Here is an 18,471-nt window from a genome sequence, read left to right on the forward strand (position 1 = left end):
TACCAAGTTTTTTCTAAAGTTATATTTTTCGTTTTTGGTATATAATTATGGCATTTTTTCATTTTTCGTAATTTTCGATATCGAAAAAGTGGGCGTGGTCATAGTCGGATTCCGGCCATTTTTTACACCAATTCAAAGTGAGTTCAGATAAGTACGTGAACTGAGTTTAGTAAAGATATATCGATTTTTGCTCAAGTTATCGTGTTAACGGCCGAGCGGAAGGACAGACGGTCGACTGTGTATAAAAACTGGGCGTGGCTTCAACCGATTTCGCCCTTTTTCACAGAAAACAGTTATCGTCCTAGAATCTAATCCTCTACCAAATTTCACAAGGATTGGTAAATTTTTGTTCGACTTATGGCATTAAATGTATCCTAGACAAATTAAATGAAAAAGGGCGGAGCCACGCCCATTTTGAAATTTTCTTTTATTTTTATATTTTGCTGCACCATATCATTACTGGAGTTGAATGTTGACATAATTTACTTATATACTGTAAAGATATTAAATTTTCTTTTAAAATTTGAATTAATAAAAATTTTTTTTTACAAGTGGGCGTGGTCGTTCTCTGTTTTTGCTAATTTTTATTAAGCACACATATAGTAATAAGAGTAACGTTCCTGCCAAATTTCATCATGATATCTTAAACGACTGCCAAATTACAGCTTGCAAAACTTCTAAATTACCTTCTTTTAAAACTGGGCGGTGCCACGCCCATTGTCCAAAATTTTACTAGTTTTCAGTTCTGCGTCATAAGTTCAACTCACCTACCAAGTTTGATCGCTTAATCCGTATTTGGTAATGAATTATCGCACTTTTTCGATTTTTCGACATTTTCTATATCGAAAAAGTGGGCGTGGTTATTGTCCGATATCGTTCATTTTAAATAGCGATCTGAGATGAGTACCCAGAAACCTACATACCAAATTTCATTAAGATACCTCAAAATTTACTCAAGTTATCGTGTTAACGGACAGACGGACGGACGGATGGACGGACGGACATGGCTCAATCGAATTTTTTTTCGATACTGATGATTTTGATATATGGAAGTCTATATCTGTCTCGATTCCTTTATACCTGTACAACCAACCGTTATCCAATCAAAGTTAATATACTCTGTGAGCTCTGCTCAACTGAGTATAATAATAGTAAACATAAACGATATGCTTTTTGTTCAAAAAGAACCGCGTAAAAGACATAAAAACATATATCAGGGTACCTAGTAACAAATATAGACGGTGTAAATGTAACAATTTTTGATAATGAAAACAAAAAATTTAAAACGTTACATAAAAACCGCATAAGAGTACCTAGATAAATGCAATCGGATGTACACAATTTCATTTTGCGACAGGCAAAAAAAAAATTTTTTAAATTATTTTATTACACAAAATTTTCGCAAATCTAAATAAAATCGTAGAGAAATGCTAGGTGTACTATTTATGGCTAGACTTTTAAATGGATCGATTTCAAGCCCATTTCTTTTGAACGAAGTAAACTTGAATGTTCCATGCCGAGTTTCAAGGCATTATAAACCTATAATTCTTAAACAATGCAGAAGCAATTTCCAACTAAACGAACCCTTTCTATGTTTGTGTGGAGATTACACCTCTCACTCTAGAATAACTGATGTTTCGGACTCGCTCTTTGCCATAATAAAAACGGTTCTATCTTCTCTTAATAATTAAAAAATTATATTATACTGTTAATCTATTATAGCTTGTGAATCTATATTTCTCAGCTGATGAGTTTCTCTGTAGCTGAGCGGTTTTAGATCTCGGCGCATAAGAACCCACTCTCAAAGACTCGGTAACAAAAAAAAAGTAGAAATTATAAATAAAACATAAATAAGAATTAGGATACAAAAAAAAAAAACAAAAAAACTTAGTATGAATTATAAAAGAAAAAAAACAACAAAAAAAACAGTATTAGCCTGGTTTCATCGGGCCACTTGAGACTGCCACAACGTCCGAGAAAAAAAATATACCATAGTGTTAAAACTATACTTAATTTAAGTAAAGAAACAAATAGAAAATGTATGCATAAACTTATGAAAACGAAATTTTGAATTACGCAAAAAAAAAAAAATATATATATATATATAAGTTACTCATATATATAAATATGTAGGCTGAAGGCAAAGGTAAAACTAAGCAATAAATGTAAGTTCAAATAAATGTAATTAAATTAATTAACTAAGTTATATTAGGTATATCTGCCACAAAATTTCAAAATTTCTTTTTCGTTTATGAATGTAAAACCACACCACCCAAAAAAGTTGAAGCCGACAAACCTGATCAACTTGTCGACTTCAACCTTTTTTCGCAAGGGGGATTGTATAGGATAGGAAAGGATAACGGACAACAGGTGTTGAAACAATTTGGAAACGGAGAGTTCGGCTCAGCAAATTTGATCTACATGGCCCGTTTAATGCACATGGGCATCCAGCTGGTAAGCTAACCTAGAAGACTCAGGGCCTAGGGTTCGTGGAGTACACTCGGCGCGTCAATCTTCGAATGCGCATCTATAACGCGCATGCCGAAACCGAACTCACGGCAAAGTTGAGAATATGCGAGGCAAAGACAGCAGAAGATGGCAGCAGCGACGTGCTAAGTCTGATGGGGAGCGATGAAAATATCGACGACAGCAATAACAACAACAACATAGGCGAAGACGGCAGTAGCGTGGTAGACGAGATAGAGCGATGGCTGAAAGACGCTCAAACCTCCACGCCGGGAGAATCGCTCCGGTATCCAACCACTGCCAGAGGACCTCGTGATGGACATTGAGCGACACCTGCATCAGCCACAACAGCAGCCACATCGACGACGACAGCAGTCCTTCAAGCGTTTTCTTGAAGGCCATCTCTACCGCATACGCATCACGCGCACGGATCTGGTGACGGTGAGTCTCATTGCTGCAGGTGATAGGGGAGTGTGAGGACCCCAAAACCGAAGGTTTTGTACCCTCACAACACATACATTTTTAAACATACATTTTATAATGCAATATTTGAATTTATGAATTTATCACTTTGAATTTATTATTTATACATTCCGCTTTATGGTTATAAGTCACCATTAATTCGCCCTTAAAACAGAAGTCGAAAGCATAGAGCATGGTCAACGCAGCATTAGAATGAAGTGACAACGAACATGCGTACAAATACACAATCGTCAAATGCAATAGGTAAAGCGAAGGTTGGAAAATACGACATGCTGGTAATTGTAAATACATTTTATTCAACGATGAGTATTATGGTGCATGGAAATTTATGAAAAACATATCCACCGGAACAACGTTTGTAATATATTGTTAATATTACTTACTTACTTAATTGGCGCTTAACCGTCTAAACGGTTATGGCCGTCCAACAAGGCGCGCCAGTCGCTCCGCCAACCGGCGCCAATTGGTCACACCAAGGGAGTTTAAATCGTTTTCCACCTGGTCCTTCCAACGGAGTGGGGGCCGCCCTCTACCTCTGCTTCCATAGGCGGGTTCCGATAGAAACACTTTCTTGGCTGGATCATCATCTTTCATTCACATAACATGACCTAGCCAGCGCAGCCGCTGCGTTTTAATTCGCTGGACTATGTTGATGTCTGCGTATAGCTCGTACAGCTCATCATTAAATCTTCTTCGGTACTCGCCATCCCCAACGCGTAGAGGTCCATAAATCTTTCGAAGAACTTTTCTCTCGAACACTCCCAAAGCCACTTCACCTGCTGTTATCATGGTCCATGCTTCTGCCCTATATAGCAGGACGGGTATGAGTGACTTATAGAGTATGATTTTCGTTCGCCGAGAGAGGACTTTACTTTTCAATTGCCTACCTAGTTCAAAGTAGCATTTATTGGCAAGATTGGTTCTTCGCTGGATTTCAGTGCTGATGTTGATGCTGGTTCCCAAATAAACGAAGTCTTTTACTATTTCGAAATTATGGCTGCCAACAGTAGCGTGGTTGCCAAGGCGCGTATGCGCTGACTCTTTGCTGGATGACAGCAGGTACTTCGTTTTGTCCTCATTCACCATCAAACCCATCTTTACCGCTTCTTTTTCCAGTTTGGAGTAAGCAGAACTAACAGCTCGGGTGTTTAGGCCGATGATATCAATGTCATCAGCATATGCCAGTAATTGCACGCTTTTATAATATATTTTGCCAGTGCGGTTAAGTTCTGCAGCTAATATAATTTTCTCCAGCATCAAATTAAAGAAATCGCCCGATAGGGGCCCACCCGGTCTGAAACCTCGTTTAGTTTCGAACGGCTCGGAGAGGTCCTCCCCAATTCTGACTGAGCTGATGGTGCTGCTCAACGTCATTTTGCACAGCCTTATAAGTTTTGCGGGGAAACCAAATTCAGACAAAGCGGCATATAGGCAGCTCATTTTCGTGCTGTCGAAGGCGGCTTTAAAATCGACGAAGAGGTGATGTGTGTCGATTCTTTTTCACGGGTTTTTTCCATGATTTGGCGCATTGTGAAAATCTGGTCGATGGTAGATTTACCAAGTCTGAAGCCGCACTGATAAGGTCCAATCAGCCGGTTCACGGTGGGCTTCAATCTTTCGAACAATACACTTGAAAGGACCTTATATGCGATATTAAGAAGGCTGATTCCACGATAGTTGGTGCATTTTGCAGTATCCCCCTTCTTGTGGACTGGACAAAGAACACTTAGATTCCAACCGTCGGGCATGCACTCGTCCGCCCATATTTTGCTACGAAGCTGCTGCATGCGCCTTATCAACTCCTCGCCGCCGTACTTGAATAGTTCCGCAGGCAATCCATCAGCATCCACGGCCTTGTTGTTTTTCAATCTGGTTATTGCTATTATAACTTCATCATAACCGGGCGGGGGAACATATATTTCATCATCATCGATTGCGGGATCGGGTTCTTCATCTCTGCGCGGTGAATTGCTGCCTCTATTTAGGAGAGCAGAGAAGTATTCCCTCCATAATCTAAGCGCTCTCTGGACATCAGTTACAAGGTTGCCGTTTTCATTCCTACAGGAGTTTGCCCCGGTCTTAAAACCTTCCGTCTTTCGCCATATTTTTTGGTAGAATTTTCGGGCGTTATTCCTGGTGGCTAGTAGCTCAAGCTCCTCGCACTCACGCCATTCTGCTTCTGATTTTTTCTTCCTGAGAAGGCGTCTCGCTTCGCTTTTCAACTCACGACAGCGTTCACACACTCCTCTTGTCGCGCTCGCTTTTAACGTAGCCCTGTATGCAGCGTCTTTTATTTCGGTTGCAACGCGGCATTCTTCATCGTACCAGTTGTTTTTTCGTTCGCCGGTAACCAATTTTTTCCTCGGCGTCAGTGCGAAGTGCTTTGGAGATATGCTCCCACTGTCTGCCTGTCTGTTGTGATTGAAGCTTTTCGACGTCTGGCTTTCCTTGTGTTTTTTTGCTTAGTTTTAGCCGCGCTGAGGCGGGTGCGTATTTTGGCTGCAACGAGATAATGGTCCGAGTCGATGTTAGGTCCTCGGATCGTGCGCACATCTAAAACGCCGTCCGTCTATCACAACGTGATCGATCTGATTGCGAGTATTTCTATCAGGAAACAGCCATGTAGCCATGTTAATATCACTAAAAGAAGATTGTTATTATGTAATAACCGTTTGTCTGCGTGCAAATTTAGTATATAAAGGCGACGAATTCGCATTGAAATTGAGAGATTAGGAGACAGGCATATGAGGCGTTAAGCTTTTTTGCTATCGACCAAGAGAGCGCCTGAAGGTATCTGATTTCATTTGCGCTTAGAATATATTCATCTGAAGATTTTGACTGCATTCGACTGCAGGGATTGGCCGAGTGTTTTGACCACAGCCACCTCTTATAAAGCTAGCGAAGAAGCTAGGAGGAGGAGTTGAATTTACTCTAATAAATATTTATAACTTTTTAAGAAATTAACAGGGTTTATTCATTTGGAGAAATCAGTAGGAATTCTATTTTCAGGAACCCTGGACGGACTGAGACTTAACCCCGGCAAACTCAAGGAAAAGTCCGTCACAACCTTGGCGTTACGTTGGAACCTAAACTTGACTTTAAATTGGACATAGAAGGTTGCATGAACAGAGCCGAAGGGACATTGGCGTTCGTCAAACGATGGAATGGAATGAAAACATAAGAAAATGTGTTCAATGTTTTGTTCTTATTTTGAGTTTGCCATCTTCCGTACAATCCCTACTCCAGTGAAATGAAAAAAAATTAAATCAGCTGATGAGATGAGCCAACCATATAGTTGAGCCTTGCGTAAAAATCTACTCAATAAACACACTTTAAAAGGTTGCATTTGAAGTTTGAAACAATTTATTATGCAATTTAACATTCGATACGTATGACTCAATCCAAGCAAAAAAAATCTCGAATACCTTAAATACGCAATCATTTGGGTGGGTGGCTTGGAATCACGTCCTTTCCAGCCTCCCACAGATAGTAGCCCTGTCTATTTTGTGTTAAATATACATCAGTTGCTGGAAATCACATCCATTCCGACAGCGCTAATAATCAGTTCCCGTTGCTCGGCATCACAGTCTATCCCGACAACTGATTTAATCCCCCCAGCGGGGTCGGGGATTAGAATATACCTGCGGTAGGTATGCCTGTCGTAAGAGGCGCCTAAAATACCAAGTAGATTCAAGGGGTTGTGTAGCGCAACCCTTTCGGGTTGCCAGCGCAATATATAGCTTCTAGAAACCCAATTGTCAACCTCACCTATCCGCGGCGAATCCTGTTTCATTAACAACAAAGGCTCTGGCGCCCTCGAACTCCTCATGGATGGGGGGTAGGAGGGCGGGATGGCCTCGAAGGTCGAATGTGGTCATAACAAATCGTTCCCGAGATGATCGAGCTTGGTACCGGAACGTACCGGATCTGCATCCGGCGAAGGACCATCAACATCGATAACACTCCCCAAGATCTTCGGGGAGTGCCCTTATCGCTACAACAGCAACAAATGATTTAATAATATATATACATATTTTATAATATAAATTTCACTTTGTATGCTGCGCAGTTTATCTGTAATCCGTAACTATATTTAGTCTGATTAATTGTTAAATTTGTAGACTAATAAATAAATAAATTACTGGAAGTACGGCACTGCGAACACAGCAGTATGAAGCACAAGCAGGTCCTCAGTGATATCCACAAACTGGCTACGATCTCTATGTCAGGATTTGCCCGGCGAATCCTGTTCTTAAAGAAAAATACAAAGAAATCGCAGAAGAGAAACGCACTCTCCCTAGGGAAACGCGCGCCACTCTAGCTCAATTTCGATCTGGGTACTGTAACAGGTTAAACATTACCTATCCAGAATCAACCCCGACATACAAAATGTATGTCCTGCTTGAAATGTGTCCCCACATGACACCAATCATTTGTAATGTGGAACCAACTAAACTCTAACACCCCTCTCACTATGGTCCACTCCTGTTGAAACTGCAAGTTTCATTGGACTCACGTTAGAGGACGTTGGTGACAATTTGTAATGTTGTTGTTGTGGTTTTAGCGATAAGGACACTCCCTGAAGGCGTTGGGGAGTTTTTCGATGTTGACGGTCCTTTGCCGGATACAGATCCAGTACGTGTGTTTTATGTCTAATGTCAGTGCTTTTTATATCCTTTATATTATGTCGCACGGTGGCGTATTTGATCAATTTAGCTGGCCAAAAGTCGATTTTTCAAAATATTCCAATTTTTTTAAATATATTCTCTGGCGTTCCTAAAGAATATTTGTAAAAGTTAGTTCTAATTTTGACACTGAGGAATAAAGGAGCCATAGCTCCCAATACGAATCATTTTTTTTTTTCAACTAAATAACTTTTAGTAATTTAACAGGTGCCCGAGCAGGGACCAGTGCGAGTGCCGGAAAGCAGTAGTGCCTGAAAACCAAAAAGTAAGGCCACGCGAATGACGTATATAACAAAACGTTAAAAGTGCCCGAAAAATAACAAGTAAGGCCACGCGTCTACAGCGGCACCGGGAAGTGGAATAAGCAGTACGACCGAGGTACCCAAGTACCAGGAGGGAAAAGGACGAACACCGAAGCGGCAAGAACCCCACAGCTAGCGTTGGACATGATACTAGCGTAAGATTAGTAATAAGTAAATAATTGGAAACAAAAAATAATAATAACAATTGAAACAAAAAAGAGAAAAGGAAATTATCGTAAAAAGTAAATTTAATTGCGCTTTGTGAAACAAAAGAAAAATTAACAAAAATTTAGCAAACAAATCCATAAAATATAAGAAAAAATTATACAGAAATCATTGCGAGAAAGTAAATTGAGGTGCGCTTTGTGAAACAAAAAAAAAAAAACAGAAACGGAAATTATTGTGAAAAGTAAATTTAATTGCGCTTGGTGGAACGAAAGAAAAATTAACAAGAAATTAGCAAACAAATCCATAAAATCTTAGAAAATATTATACAGAAATCATTGTAAAAAGTAAACTGAGTTGTGCCTTGGAAATAAAAGAAGAATTAACAGGAAATTAGCAAACATATACAAGTTGTGGAGAGGGATACAAAATATTTTTAAATTGAAATAGATAATGAAATTAAAACAATTTTAATATACAGACTCAAACCAGCTATAACTGAAACAACACAAACATTTAATACTAAAAATAGCACAAATGACATTACAAAAATTAAGAAAGGCGTTACATTTAATTTATTTAATATCAATTCTCCTGAAGGGGGAGTATTGTAGGGTTTATAATTATACTTTACTGTTTCAACATTGTTTAAATTCACAAAATATATATTCAAATTATTTTTGAAATGTAACATCCAAAAGAAAATTTTTGGTTACATTACTTTACATTGTCTAGAAAAATAAAAATTGAGTTTCGATTTAAAAAAAAAAAAAAATTATTATTGATATTGACTCCACAGGAGTTATTCTATAACATAAGTCCTGGCACATGATTGGGGTTTTCCGATTGGTCTTTGAACAAATTCCGGTAACATTATGTGCATATTCCATCTAAGTGAGGTATTCGAGTTTAAACTCCAGTTAAAGCTGACTTGAATTTAAACCTGCCACTTCGGCCGCTTAAGCTGAGATGAGCAGCAAAGTTTTATGCTTTCCAGCAAAGTGGCAAGGCTAAACTCTTGTCAACTTTAACTGGAGTTTAAACTCACACTGAAAAACCGGTCATAAATAAATAATAGAAGGCCTTCACAATAACTTGTTTGTTATTAAATTATTATACTTTATTGTGACAGAAAAACTTAAAAGAATTAAACGTAACGGCTGACATTATAGCTATTTCCATCATGCCAAAGATTTCATGAGATGTCCTAGCATTTTTCAATTATAAATTGTATTCTCCCGGAGCTGATTCTTCTGTAGCTGTGCTTATTCTGCTTACCCTATTTATGCATAAGCGATTATAGCTCCGGCTTATGTTGCAATGTTATGTTAGTGAACTGAAAGTCAACCAATAAAAGTGGTGTCAAATGTAGCTTAGCAGAATATCCCGCCGAAAGAAAGAAAAACATTGCTAACACATACCAATAAAAATGTGAAATACAAGAATCGACCAAAAATATATTTGCAGTTCAGACTAGGGCTATGATTAAGAAAAAAGATAAATGCGGTTCTATCGAAAACACAGACTTATGTGAAAATATACAGACATTAAACGTTTATGATAAATTCACTCATAACTTTTCAAAAAAAATTCCTCGTATTAGATCCGAAATATTTCATGCTAAAAGCAGTAAACAATTTTTAAGAATATGCGTGCATATAAAGCATAAAAGAACAATTTTACTTGATTTTGAATTTTCTAACGAAATAAAGAATTTCGATCCTTTACTTTCGAGGCTAGAAAAAGAAGCCGGATAACTTAAAATTAAGCAAATAGAATGGCCAAAAAACGATTTAATTTCCAAATACATTACAATTACAAATTGTAAAGAAAGAGGAAATAAGCTTTTACATTTTTTAAAAATTATTTTAATAGATCCAATTGAAACAATAACTGATCAGGAACAAAAACAAAATTATTAGCAATTTATCACAATGATCCCATCACTGGAGGTCACTGTCGAACGAAAAAATTATACGCCAAATTACGAAACAAATTTCACTGGAAAAACATGACAAAAGATATAGCTAGTTACGTTAGAAAATGCGAAAAATGTCTTTTGAACGAAGTCAAAATAGGAAATAAAGAAGAACTCGTTCTAACTCCTACTCCTAATAAACCTTTTGACATTGTCGTAATTGATACAATCGGCCCATTGCCAGAATCGAGATATGGTATTAAGTTCGCACTTACCATAATTTGCGATCTGACGAAATACTTAGTAATAATTTCAATACCGGGTAAAAGTGCGAAAACCATAGCTTCAGCAATATTCGAAAACTTTATTTTAATATACGGTGCCATGAAATCTATTAAATCGGGTTTAGGCACTGAATTTAAAAATGAAATTTTTGCAAATTTAATCAGCTTACTAAATATCAATCACAATTTTTCTACACCATACCATCATGAAACCGTACGAACTGTCGAACGAAACCATAGAGTTTCTAACGAGTACCTACGTGCGTACTTAAATGATTCCTTTGATGATTGGGATACATATTTGAAATATTTTACGTTTTGGCATAACTTACTTACTTACTTAATTGGCGCTTAACCGTCTAAACGGTTATGGCCGTCCAACAAGGCGCGCCAGTCGCTCCTTCGCTCCGCCAACCGGCGCCAATTGGTCACACCAAGGGAGTTTAAATCGTTTTCAACCTGGTCCTTCCAACGGAGTGGGGGCCGCCCTCTACCTCTGCTTCCATAGGCGGGTTCCGATAGAAACACTTTCTTGGTCGGAGCATCATCTTTCAATCGCATAACATGGCCTAGCCAGCGCAGCCGCTGCGTTTTAATTCGCTGGACTATGTTGATGTCTGCGTATAGCTCGTACAGCTCATCATTAAATCTTCTTCGGTACTCGCCATCGTCAACGCGTAGAGGTCCATAAATCTTTCGAAGAACTTTTCTCTCGAACACTCCCAAAGCCGCTTCATCTGCTGTTGTCATGGTCCATGCTTCTGCCCCATATAGCAGGACGGGTACGATAAGTGACTTGTAGAGTATGATTTTCGTTCGCCGAGAGAGGACTTTACTTTTCAATTGCCTACCTAGTCCAAAGTAGCATTTATTGGCAAGATTGATTCTTCGCTGGATTTCAGTGCTGATGTTGTTGCTAGTGTTGATGCTGGTTCCCAAATAAACGAAGTCTTTTACTATTTCGAAATTATGGCTGCCAACAGTAGCGTGGTTGCCAAGGCGCGTATGCGCTTACTCTTTGCTGGATGACAGCAGGTACTTCGTTTTGTCCTCACTCACCATCAAACCCATCTTTACCGCTTCTTTTTCCAGTTTGGAGTAAGCAGAACTAACAGCTCGGGTGTTTAGGCCGATGATATCAATGTCATCAGCATATGCCAGTAATTGCACGCTTTTATAGTATATTGTTCCAGTGCGGTTATGTTCTGCAGCTAGTATAATTTTCTCCAGCATCAAATTAAAGAAATCGCACGATAGGGGGTCACCCTGTCTGAAACCTCGTTTAGTTTCGAACGGCTCGGAGAGGTCCTTCCCCATTCTGACTGAGCTGATGGTGTTGCTCAACGTCATTTTGCACAGCCGTATAAGTTTTGCGGGGAAGCCAAATTCAGACAAAGCGGCATATAGGCAGCTCATCTCGTGCTGTCGAAGGCGGCTTTAAGTCGACGAAGAGGTGATGTGTGTCGATTCTGTTTTCACGGGTTTTGTCCAAGATTTACCAAGCCTGAAGCTGCACTGATAAGGTCCAATTAGCCGGTTCACGGTGGGCTTCAATCTTTCGAACAATACATTTGAAAGGACCTTATATGTGATATTAAGAAGGCTGATTCCACGATAGTTGGTGCATTTTGCAGTATCCCCCTTCTTGTGGATTGGAAAAAGAATACTTAGATTCCAACCGTCGGGCATGCACTCGTCCGCCCATATTTTGCTAAGAAGCTGCTGCATGCGCCTTATCAACTCCTCACCGCCGTACTTGAATAGCTCCGCAGGCAATCCATCAGCATCCACAGCCTTGTTTTTTTCAATCTGGTTATTGCTATTATAACTTCGTCATAATCGGGCGGGGGACATATATTCCATCATCATCGATTGCGGGATCGGGTTCTTCATCTCTGCGCGGTGAATTGCTGCCTCCATTTAGGAGAGCAGAGAAGTATTACCTACATAATCTAAGCACTCTCTGGACATCAGTTACAAGGTTGCCGTTTTCATTCCTACAGGAGTTTGCCCCGGTCTTAAAACCTTCCGTCTGTCGCCGTATTTTTGGGTAGAATTTTCGGCCGTTATTCCTGGTGGCTAGCAGCTCAAGCTCCTCGCACTCGCGCCTTTCTGCTTCTGCTTTTTCCTTCCTGAAAAGGCGTCTCGCTTCCCCTTTCAACTCACGATAGCGTTCACACACTCCTCTTGTCGCGCTCGCTTTTAACGTAGCCCTGTATGCAGCGTCTTTTCTTTCGGTTGCAACGCGGCATTCTTCATCGTACCAGTTGTTTTTTCGTGCCCGCCGGTAACCAATTTTTTTCTCGGCTGCAGTGCGAAGTGCTTTGGAGATATGCTCCCACTGCTCCTATATTCATTCAGGATGAGTTGTGCTCTCAGAGAGCAGGTATGAGAGTCGAGTTGCGAAATCATTGGCAGTCTGTTGTGATTGAAGCTTTTCGACGTCTAGCTTTCCTTGTGTTGTTTGTTCCTTGGTTTTGGCCGCGTTGAGGCGGGTGCGTATTTTGCAACGAGATAATGGTCCGAGTCGATGTTATGTCCTCGGATCGTGCGCACATCTAAAACACTGGAGGCATGCCATCCGTCTGTCACAACGTGATCGATCTGATTACGAGTATTTCGATCAGGAAACAGCCATGTAGCCATGTTAATATCACTAAAAGAAGATTGTTATTATCAAATAGCCGTTTGCCTGCGTGCAAATTTAGTATATAAAGGCGACGAATTCGCATTGAAATTGAGAGATTAGGAGACAGGCATATGAGGCGTTAAGCTTTTTTGCTATCGACCAAGAGGGCGCCGGAAGGTATCTGATTTCATTTGCGCTTAGAATATATTCGTCTGGAGGTATTGACTACATTCGACTGCAGGGATTGGCCGAGTGTTTTGACCACAGCCACCTCTTATAAAGCTAGCGAAGAAGCTAGGAGTAGGAGTTGAATTTATTCTAATAAATATTTATAACGTTTTAAGAAATTAACAGGGTTTATTCATTTGGAGAAATCAGTAGGAATTCTATTTTCAGGAACCCTGGACGGACTGAGACTTAACCCCGGCAAGCTCAAGGAAAAGTCCGTCACAACCTTGGCGTTATGTTGGACCCTAAACTTGACTTGACAGAAGGTTGCATGAACAGAGCCGAAGGGACGTTGGCGTTCGTCAAACGATGGAATGGAATGAAAACGTAAGAAAATGTGTTCAATATTTTGTTCTTATTTTGAGTTTGCCATCTTCCCTACAATCCCTACTCCAGTGAAATATAAAAAATAAAATCAGCTGATGAGATGAGCCAACCATATAGTTGAGCCATGCGTAAAAATCTACTCAATAAACACACTTTACAAGGTTGCATTTGAAGTTTGAAACAATTTATTATGCAATTTTTTTAATCGGCAATTTATTATTACAATTTATTACAAGGTTGCATTTGAAGTTTGAAACAATTTTTACGCAATTTTTTTTAATTGGCAATTTATTATTACAATTTATTACATGATGAATTGCGTAATAAATTGCCCAAATGTTATAAATTGCCAATTTGGTGTGTGTTTGTACATAGTATTACTAAGACTCTCTTTATATCTTTGGTGAGGCCAATATTCCAATATTACGCTTCGATAATCTGTAACCCTCGTTACCAGACCCATTGCGACAAATTACATTCGGTTCAAAAGCAATTCCTTACTTGCGCTAAAAGGGACTTACCGTGGGACCTCTCAAGTATTCTTCCTCCCTACTCCTGCCGTTTAAAACTGATTCAACTTCCTACGTTACAGAGTCGTAGGGAGATGGTAGGTATGTTATTTTTAGTAAAACTTAAATAGTAAATAGCCCGTTTCTGCTTGGTGAAATTTTATCTAATGTTCTCTTTTGACCATCTATACATTTTCAACCGCTTCATATAAGCACATGCAGGTCGAATTTTCAAATACACGAACGTCTTCGTTGTCTGTGTACTGATTTCAATAAGCACTGCAAAAACATTCGATACGTATGACTCACTCCAAGCAAAAAAAATTTCGAATACCTTAAATACGCAATCATTTGGGTGGGTGGCTTGGAATCACGTCCTTTCCAGCCTCCCACAGATAGCAGCCCTGCCTATTTTGTGTTAAATATACATCAGTTGCTGGAAATCACATCCATTCCGACAACACTAATAATCAGTTCCCGTTGCTCGGCATCACAGTCCATCCCGACAACTGATTTAATCCCCCCAGCGGGGTAGGGGGTTAGAATATATCTGCGGTAGGTATGCCTGTCGTAAGAGGCGCCTAAAATACCAAGTAGATTCAAGGGGTTGTGTAGCGCAACCCTTTCGGGTTGCCAGCGCAATATATAGCTTCTACAAACCCAATTGTCAACCTCACCTATCCGTGGCGAATCCTGTTTCATTAACAACAAAGGCTCTGGCGACCTCGAACTCCTCATGGATGGGGGTAGGAGGGCGGGATGGCCTCGAAAGTCGAATGTGGTCATAACAAATCGTTCCCGAGATGATCGAGCTTAGTACCGGAACGTACCGGATCTGCATCCGGCGAAGGACCATCAACATCGATAACACTCCCCAAGATCTTCGGGGAGTGTCCTTATCGCTACAACAGCAACAACTGATTTAATAATATATATACATATTTTATAATAAAAATTTCACTTTGTATGCTGCTGCAGTTTATCTGTAATCCGTAACTATATTTAGTCTGATTAATTGTTAAATTTGTAGACTAATAAATAAATAAATTACTGGAAGTACGGCACTGCGAACACAGCAGTATGAAGTACAAGCAGGTCCTCAGTGATATCCACAAATTGGCGACGATCTCTATGTCAGAATTTGCCAGGCAAATCCTGTTCTTTAAGAAAAATACAAAGAACTCGCAGAAGAGTAACGCACTCTCCCTAGGGAAACGCGCGTCACTCCAGCTCAACTTCGATCTGGTACTGTAACAGGTTAAACATTACCTATCCAGAATCAACCCCGACATACAAAATGTATGTCCTGCTTGCAATGTGTCCCCACATGACACCAACCATCTCTTCATTTGTAATGAGGAACCAACTAAACTCTAACACCCCTCTCACTATGGTCCACTCCTGTTGAAACTGCAAGTTTCATTGGACTCACGTTAGAGGACGTTGGTGACAATTTGTGATGTTGTTGTTGTTGTAGCGATAAGGACACTCCCCGAAGGCGTTGGGGAGTCTTGTCGATATTGATGGTCCTTTGCCGGATACAGATCCGGTACGTGTGTTTTATGTCTAATGTCAGTGCTTTTTATATCCTTTATATTATATCGCACGGTGGCGTATTTGATCAATTTACCTGGCCAAAGTCGATTTTTAAAATATTCCAATTTTTTAAATATACTCTCTGGCGTTCCTAAAGAATATTTGTAAAAGTTAGTTCTAATTTTGACATTGAGGAATAAAGCTCTCAATAAAAATAATTTTTTTTTCAACTAAATAACTTTTAGTTATTTAACAGGCGCCCGAGCAGGGACCAGCGCGAGTGCCGGAAAGTAGTAGTGCCTGAAAACCAAAAAGTAAGGCCACGCGAGTGACGTATATAACAAAACGTTAAAAGTGCCCGAAAAATAACAAGTAAGGCCACGCGTCTACAGCGGCACCGGGAAGTGGAATAAGCAGTACGACCGAGGTACCCAAGTACCAGGGGGGAAAAGGACGAACACCGAAGCGGCAAGAACCCCACATCCAGCGTTGGACATGATACTAGCGTAAGATTAGTAATAAGTAAATAATTGGTAACAAAAAATAATAATAACAATTGGAACAAAAAAGAGAAAAGGAAATTATCGTGAAAAGTAAATTTAATTGCGCTTTGTGAAACAAAAGAAAAATTAACAAAAATCTAGCAAACAAATCCATAAAATATGAGAAAAAATTATACAGAAATCATTTGCGAGAAAGTAAATTGAGTTGCGCTTTGTGAAACAAAAAAAAAAAAAAAAAAAACGGAAATTATTGTGAAAAGTAAACTTAATTGCGCTTGGTGGAACAAACGAAAAATTAACAAGAAATTAGCAAACAAATCCATAAAATCTTAGAAAATATCATACAGAAATCATTGTAAAAAGTAAACTGAGTTGTGCCTTGTGAAATAAAAGAAGAATTAACAGGAACTAAGCAAACATATATAAATTTTTTTTTAGAAAAATGCCAGAATCCGCGGAGGAACTCGTTGATCAATTGAACCAACTTAGGTTGAAATACGGAACTCCCCGTCAGGGAAATCCTCCCGTGGCTAATGCGACGGCTATAGAATCAACAGCTAGGGAGGCGTTAGATAGAATGAATAGGACCTCCCTTAATGATTTGCCACCAGACCATAGCGTTACATTAAATGCACAAAATATAAACGATTTACACAGGGTACCAGATATGGTAAAATACCTGAGAGAATTCTCAGGACGACCAGGGGAATTTAGCTCCTGGAGAAAGAGTGTCGACAGAATACTAAAAGCATATGAATCTGTGAAAAGCACACCTAAATACTTCGCCATACTACACACAATCAGACACAAAATTGTCGGCAACACGGCTCTTGAATCCCTATAGTACTCCACTAGATTGTACGCATATTAGAAAGTGGCTCATGATGCACTATTCCGACAAGAGAGATATTGGTACTTTAGAATACCAAATGACCACATTGGCCCAACGTCACAATAATATTTCTCCCTTCTATCAGAAGGTCTATCAACATCTTTCGCTAATCCTTGACAAAATTTCCTATCTCGACTTGGGCGAAGAGTCCATCAGAGCCATGACAAACTCCTACAGAGAGAAAGCTCTGGATACGTTTGTCCACGGGCTTAGCGGAGACCTACCCAGTCTCCTCAGTATCCGTGAACCAACCACCCTGCCACAGGCACTGCACCTGTGTCAAAAACTTGATAACATGTCATGTCATGACACTGTGAATAGATCAGTTAACAACGGACCGCCACGACCACCACGAAATACCACAAATTATAACAATAACAGACCCTTCTATCCCGAGCTGACTTATTCCTCAGCACCAAAACCTAGTTTTGCACCGAGGTAGCAACAGTTTAATCGACAACCAAATAGGTACCCAAATAATCCATTCATTCAACAGACAAATCGTCCTGGCAACTACAATTACCCCGGATATGACCAAGGATTCCGCACAGGATACAACGGCCAAACCAATTATCCCCAGTATAACTCAAATTTCCGTTCGAACCCAACAGGATACAACATTCAAAATAATTACTCCAATAATAACAGAAACAATCTACCACCAAAACCACCAGTACCCATGGATGTAGACCAGTCCATACATTCCAGGCAGGTCAACTATCAAAACCCGTCGCAGAATAACCAAAACAATTTCGCGCAGAAGCGCCCCTTTCTATCCAACATCCTCACGCACCAAATAAAATGCAAAGAACTTTTTACGCCGATACGGGCTACACTAAACCGGATGAATACTATGATCAAGCAGATCCTCACCAAATCTACGAGGATAATCCGGTCCTAAATAATTATGGAAACGAAAATCATTGCTAGGAGCGGAGATGGACTAGACTTTTTAATAGAGACCGGCTGGAATAAAAATTACATACAATCCTCTAGGATAAGAAATCCAATTCCTAATGACCATACCTTTAAAGTTAACTCTGTCGCAGGAGATATAGAGATCACTCGTAGGAGGGCGTAGGCAAAATTAAATTTTTCATTTTACCAACATTAAACTCCTTTCATGAAATAATATGTAACGACACGCTTAAACAGCTGCAATCAACAATCCACACTGATAAAAAATGATGTCAATTTTCGAAAATATAGTTATCCCTCTAAAACAAAGGGTGTCACAAGTAGTGAATAATGTAGGAATAAAAATACCACATCTTTCTGCAGAAATTCAATCAAAAATTAATAGCATAATTGGGAAATGTCCAATCTGTTCTCGGATCCCGATGAAAAACTAATATATACTACCTTAGTGAAGAGCGAAATCCGCACTACCAGCGAAACACCCGTATATTTCAAGCCTTATCCTTATCCAATGGCGCTTAAAGAAGAAATAGAAAGACAAATATAGGAACTCCTAGATAACGGGATAATTAGGAGATCAGAATCACCCTATAACTCACCAGTCTGGATAGTCGACAAAAAGTTGG

Source organism: Eurosta solidaginis, chromosome 1 (genome assembly GCF_040869045.1).
Source record: "Eurosta solidaginis isolate ZX-2024a chromosome 1, ASM4086904v1, whole genome shotgun sequence".
NCBI lineage: Eukaryota > Metazoa > Arthropoda > Insecta > Diptera > Tephritidae > Eurosta > Eurosta solidaginis.